Source organism: Zingiber officinale, chromosome 10B (genome assembly GCF_018446385.1).
Source record: "Zingiber officinale cultivar Zhangliang chromosome 10B, Zo_v1.1, whole genome shotgun sequence".
NCBI lineage: Eukaryota > Viridiplantae > Streptophyta > Magnoliopsida > Zingiberales > Zingiberaceae > Zingiber > Zingiber officinale.
Genome location: NC_056005.1, coordinates 78,995,095 through 79,001,764, shown reverse-complemented (window position 1 = coordinate 79,001,764; position 6,670 = coordinate 78,995,095). Strand labels below are relative to the sequence as shown.

Sequence of the window (6,670 nt, the reverse complement as noted above, 5' to 3'; positions counted from 1 at the left end):
AAACCAAGGTTTTGTATTAAGTTCAGTGGATAGGACTATTTGGAAAACCTCGAAGACATGATTACTCTAATGATATTCAAGTGTCACGCCCCAGGTAGTCCCTGTCCGAAGAAATTTCGGCAGCATCTCCCCTGTACGGCGGACAATATGAAGCTCAGTATACATATATCTCTATACCTCGGCCACACACGGCCGGAATAATACAATACAAATAAGAAATAAACCACGCAGTTTATATCAACATTCCACACAGATATAATATATGATCAGTCCACGCAGTTTAATAAAGAAAGACGATATAGAACCTCGAAGATATATGTAAACAGCCTACTCCACTACAACGAAGAAACAAATCCACGAAGTAATGGAAATACAGCCGCAGCGGAAAACAAAAGTAGCAAACCCGAATGTGCAATGTAAAGTCCACAATACCAACCCACAATACAAGTATATAAGATGCAAAAGCAAAATATAATCCGACAAAGGAAATCCTCGCGATAATGGGGCTAGCGACTGGAATCTCTCCTGACGGCCTCAACCTGAAAAATAGTAACAACGGGGTGAGTTCAAAGAACTCAGCAGGTAATCCAATAGATATGTACAGCAACATATAACTACCAGTAATATCCTAAGGTACAGTCTCCTAAACCATAGGACCTACAGTACAGTCTCCTAACAATATAACAGGTATGCATAGCTGAATAAACTGTAATGAGTAACCAGAAGCATGTAATACAGTTTATAGCAAGAATAATAAGAAACGCATAACTGAAATAAACTGTACTCACCTGCGAGGCTTGGGCGAATGACTGTGGACATACACAGATAAAGATAGTCAGAACAAATACGCATGTATCCTGTATGCATGTCAATCATATGCAGTCACCCAAGTGCATCATCCAATATGCAACAATCACAATAAATGCAATCTGTGCATATGATGCGATATGACATGGTCACCCCTGACGCTAGTCAGCCGTCTCACACGCGATGGCGAGACCGAGTAGGTAGGGCTGTGACACCGTGCACTCTGTCGTCACTACCCCTGATGAGTGACCGAGTGGACGGGATGCTGTCGGAGTACACCTATCCTCCTACCTCAAACATAGTGAGGGAGCGTAACGCTCTCAACTCCCGGTACGCAATGACGGGGAGGGATCCCTGTCCGCTACCACGCTGCAGTCACACTACCCATGAGCGGACCAGCGGAGCACTACAGAGCAACTGCCATACACACCCTGGGTGCTGTGCCACTACCCATGCAGTGGTCACGTTGTGTGCAGGCCCATGTAGCCGGCCGACGAGCTCAACAATAATGGAGTCGTCAATCGCCCAGCATGCAATCATGATGCTACAGTATGTCATACCTGAACATAGCCTCCTCCATATATGCGGGTGCCCAAAAGGTAAACGCATATATATAACCATGATATAAACAGCATAAACTCAAAGATATCACATATAACAATGATGTAAGTATCATGAATCCAAGAGCATGTATCCCACATGTAAAGCAACTAATCCGGTAGAGTAGAGCACTATAGACATGCATCTCTATGAACATATATATACATGGCAAGAGGTAAATATCCAATCCTGAAGTAAGGCAACTAACAGATGAAGCATGTGATAGGTATCAACTAGCTAAGACCAGGGAAGAAATAAATCTACCACCTATCACTAGCAACTATATATAAACTATACATATCATAAGACAGTATCAAAAGATAAGTCAAAGGGTACCCGCCTCAAATAGAAGGTACAATCCAAATCCGAAGTCAACGTCGAGACGCCTGTCTCAAATCAGACTCCTGCGTCAAACAACATATATATTTTATTTAGCTAAATCCACATGAATAGCTAAATAAAATCTCTAACACTAAATTAGGGTAAAACCCTAATCCACAATCTCAACTTACCAATTTAAATCTAATGGTCGATTAGGGTTAGTTACCTAATCCCTAATCACCAATTAGATTAGAAATCCAACGGTTGATTAGGGTTAATTACCCTAACCCTAACCATTTCATTAGATTTCTTTTACACAATTAAATCTACACACATGCATTAACTAATCATGGATTAATCCAATGCATTTCTAATCCAATACATGAATCAAATTCATCTAGAACAAGATCATCAAACGAATATCCAATTTCAATACGTGATCTACAACAAGATCAATTATCCTATTCCTTACCTCGAATCCAAGGTGATCACCAATAGATCACAACCAAAGGTGTAGCTGCCGGTTAGGGTAGCTGCTGTTGGAACCTAAGATCACATCCACAAGATAGTACCTCTAGCTCACAACCATGCATACTAATCCACAGCACTCAATCAAAAGGAACAGAGCCTCCTCTCTGCCCGGATCGAGCTGCTGTCCACCACCAGAACAGCACAACCTACTGGAAACCATCTTACGGCTTGAATCAAGAACAGAAGATCCAAATTCATCAAGGCAACCTAAAGAAAAACCTAATTGAGAAGCTTACCGTGTGCGAAATGGAAGCTAGAACACAAGACAGTAGATCCAAGCCGGCGTCGAAGAGGAAAGGTCGAGGCTAGGGCTAAGACCTCCCTTCTTGATCAGCGATCTGCTCTCACGAAGCAACGATCCAAATGGAAAAGCACCGGCGATGGACCTAGGGCATGGTTCGGCGAAAATCAAGAGAAGAAGAAGAATTATCGACTGTGCTAGGGCACGAGTCGGAGGAAACCCAAAGAAGAGGAAGATCCGGTTAAAGCTAGCTTACCTATGCCGGGGATCGAGCGGATCTAGATCGATCCAGGGGCGTGGGCAGTCGATTAGAAGAGACGTCGGAGATCGAAGGAAACCAGAGGAGGAGAGGATCGGAACCCTTATGCTCCGAGCTCCGATCTGCGCCGACGACGCCGAGAGAAGATCAGCGCTCTCACCTAGGGCTGGAGAAAATCACCCACGTCCGGATCTGTGCTGGCGACTGCTCCCCTGGGTCGAGATCGACGATCGCCGGAGCTGGACCCTTGCTCCCGTCGCCGTCGCTTGTCCGCGGGAGTGAACAGAGAGAGAGGAAGAGGGGAGATCGGGGGAGCTCGGGTTCGGGATCGGGGTTTAAGGGAAAAGAAATAAAAGAAAAGGAAAAGGTTTTATAAATAAAACATTTCCTCCATTAAACGGGTATCCCAAATAGGTTTAATCTGAACCCGAAATTGATCCCCTTAAAACCTGTCTTACGAGCTCCGAAAAATTCCCAGAAAATTTCTAAAAATTCCGGAAAAATATTATAAGGCTATTTCTGAGATAACCCTATTTATTTAAATTTTCCGAGATCTCACATCAAGTGACTCACCATAGCCCATAAATTTATCCAAAGAATGCCTATTTGTTGAGACCAAAGCTAAACCTGAATCTAGCATAAAGTTAAACCAAACCCTAAAATTGAATTCAACTTTATCTCACAAAAATTATAGGTTTCCTTGATTGAAAACAAAGATCAGGTGAGATGACTAAGGACTTCAAACCGACTCGAACCAAATCAAACCAAATCGATCAAATTAAATTAAAAATTAAAAATTAAAATTAAAAATTAAATAAAAAATTAAATTAAAAAATTATTATTTTAAAAATCCATTTAAAAAAATTCGTTTAAAAATTATTTAAAAATATGTTAAAAATCCTTTTAAAAACTCTTTTTTATTCAAAATTTTTTTAAAAATCATTTCAAAATTTTCGTTTAAAAATTATTTAAAAATATTATAAAAATCTTTTTTAAAATTTATTAAAAAAAATCCTTTTAAAAATTATTTAAAAATCTTTTTTAAAAATCATTTAAAATTATTTTAAAAATTATTTAAAAATATTTTTAAAAGCCTTTTAAAAAAATAAAAAAAATTATTTCAAAAATTGTTTAAAAATATTTTAAAAATCTTTTTTTAACTTAAAATTTATTTTAAAAATCCTTTTAAACTTAAAACTTATTTTAAAAATCCATTTTAACTTAAAATTTATTTTTCTTTTTAACTTAAAATTTATTTTAAAAATCCATTTTAAATTAAAATTTATTTTAAAAATCCTTTTTAACTTAAAACTTATTTTAAAAATCCTTTTTAACTTAAAATTTATTTTTATTTTTAACTTAAATTTTATTTTAAAATTTTTAACATAATTTTTTTTAAATTTATTTTAAAAATTCTTTTTAACTTAAAAGTTATTTTAAATTTCTTTTTAACTTAAAATTTATTTTAAAAATTCTTTTTAACTTGAAATTTATTTTAAAAATATTTTTAGCTTAAAAATCTTTTTAACTTATAATTTATTTTAAAAATATTATTTTTTAAAATTTATTTTAAAAATTATTTTTTAACTTAAAATTTATTTTAAAATTATTTTTTAAGATTCTTTTTAACTTAAAAGTGATTTTAAAATTCTTTTTAACTTAAAATTTATTTTAAAAATCTTTTTAACTTAATATTTATTTTAAAAATCCTTTTAACTAAAAATATATTTTAAAAATTCTTTTTTAAAATTTATTTTAAAAATTAATTTTTAAAATTTATTTAAAAAATATTTTTAACTTAAAATTTATTTTAATTTTTTTTAACTTAAAATTTATTTTAAAAATATTTTTAAATTTAACTTTAAAAAAAAATCAGTCAAAAACCAGGGGCAGGCTCCCTGGTATAGCCTTCCGGGGCACCCCGGACCTAACCTGACTAACCAAGTTAAGTAATTTAGGTTAGTCAAACACTAACTGATTACAATTGACTTAACCTAACTAACCAAGTGAAAGTTGCTGTCCTATGACAGTTAGTAAATAATTAATTGGTTAGACAGTTTTTTTTTTTTATGTCAGGTTCAGGGGGAGGATTAATTAATTTTCATATTTAATTTTCATTATTTTAAAATTAGCTTTTGAAAAATATTTTCTTAATTTGATTTTTATAACATTGGATCTAATTTTTTAAAATTGATTTTGAAAACATATTTTTGAAAATTAATTTTAAAAATTAGATTTTACAAACTTGGTTTTGAAAATAGATTTTACTTAATTTTAAAAGTTAGTTTTGAAAGTTGGATTTTCCAAACATAGTTTTGAAAATTGATTTTAAAAGTTGGATTTTACAAACTTAGTCTTGAAAAATAAAATTTTACTTAGTTTTGAAAATTTGATTTGAAAATTGGATTTAGCTTTAATAATCTCCCTTTTGTAAAAATGCTATATTTGAAAATTGTGTCTTAAATTTGCAAAGCTTATTTCAAAAATTAGGTTAAGGTTGCAAATTTTATCTTTAAAAATTACTCAAAAAATTACAAAGTTATTTTTCAAAAGTTATCTTTCTAAAGTTTAAAACATAGTTATTTTTTTTAGAAAGCTAAAAGCTAAGGTTTTAAATAAAATATTTTATGTTTTCTACTTTAAACTCCCCCATGTCAATCTGACTTTAATTCTTTGATTTTCTTTTACTTCCTTAAATCACTTATTTTTCTATGTTATTTTTTGATGAATGTCAAAGGGGGAGGGTTAGGTGGCTTAAGTTAGTTAAAACAAACCAACGAAATACCCAATAGAAAACAACTAACTTAAAAACCTTGTTTTAACTTGCATAATTTTCACTAACTTAACACAGGTTGTCATTGCATCAAAAAGGAGGAGATTGTTGGTACGGTTACCACTAACGGTATAACTCAAGTTTTGATAAATGACAAAGTCGGTTAAGTTAGTTTCATATTGATCTAACACTTTGACCAAGTGTGAAGGAGAAGTCCAGACGGGTCGACGGGCTGACCTGACGTCTGACACGAAGTCCAACTAGGTAGCCGGGCTGACTTGATAGCTGGCACGAAGTCCAGCTAGGTCGACGAGCTGATCTGATAGCTGGCACGAAGTCCAGACGGATCAAAGGGCTGACCGGACGTCTAGCAGGTAAGTTGAGGTAAGTCACTAGAGGGGAGTGACTGTGAGGATACGTTCCCGGGAAGGGAGCATTAGGCATCGATCCAACTTAGATTCATCTCGAAAATCTAAGTTGAGATCATGACTAGATTCCGATCTCGAGGAGACGAAATCTAATTACTACATTTATCACTCTTATAACTTAACTGTGCTAACACTTTGTTTTGCAGGGTAGTTTTGCATTTTGCCTCGGACTAATATTTTTTGCAGGTTACTGAAAAAACAAAGGTCCGAGTGCCCGGAAGGGATCCGGGCGCCTGAGATGCAAAGTTTATCCCCTCGCCGCGTCGCTACGTCGACCTTCATGTTCGAGCGACCTACGTCACACTCTAGGCGCCCAGAAGGGATCTGGGCACCCCGAGCCTCCTATATAAGGAGGATACACCCTGGAGCAAAGTACAACAAACAACAAATCCTTCCAAAGCTTGCTCTGCCATGTTGTGCTCCTGCGACGCCTCGAAGCGACTCCGACAACATGCTGCCTTTATTTCTTTACTATTGTCAGTATTTTTTTTAAGTTCCTGTACCTTAAATTTGTAATCAAATTTTCAAACTGCTAGTGTATTTCCCAACGAAAGCACTCGACGAGTGCGAGCCTTGGAGTAGGAGTCGACCAAGGCTCCGAACCAAGTAAAAAATTACTTGTGTTAGCGTTGCTTTAATTTTATTTTTTCCGCTGCGTACTCGATCAACTTTCGACATTTTTAAATCGATATTCATCCCCCCTCAATCGA

The 6,670-nt window shown here is 35.0% G+C and overlaps 1 long non-coding RNA gene across 1 annotated transcript; it reads right to left on the bottom strand.

The window, feature by feature from the left end:
* Nucleotides 1-1,753: 1,753 nt before the first annotated feature.
* LOC122030259 lies at nucleotides 1,754-3,028 on the bottom strand. Its single transcript, XR_006125371.1, has 4 exons — nucleotides 2,757-3,028; nucleotides 2,496-2,645; nucleotides 2,201-2,408; nucleotides 1,754-1,811 (listed from the first exon to the last, which is right to left on the bottom strand). It is a non-coding gene; the product is annotated as an uncharacterized LOC122030259 (long non-coding RNA).
* Nucleotides 3,029-6,670: the final 3,642 nt, after the last annotated feature.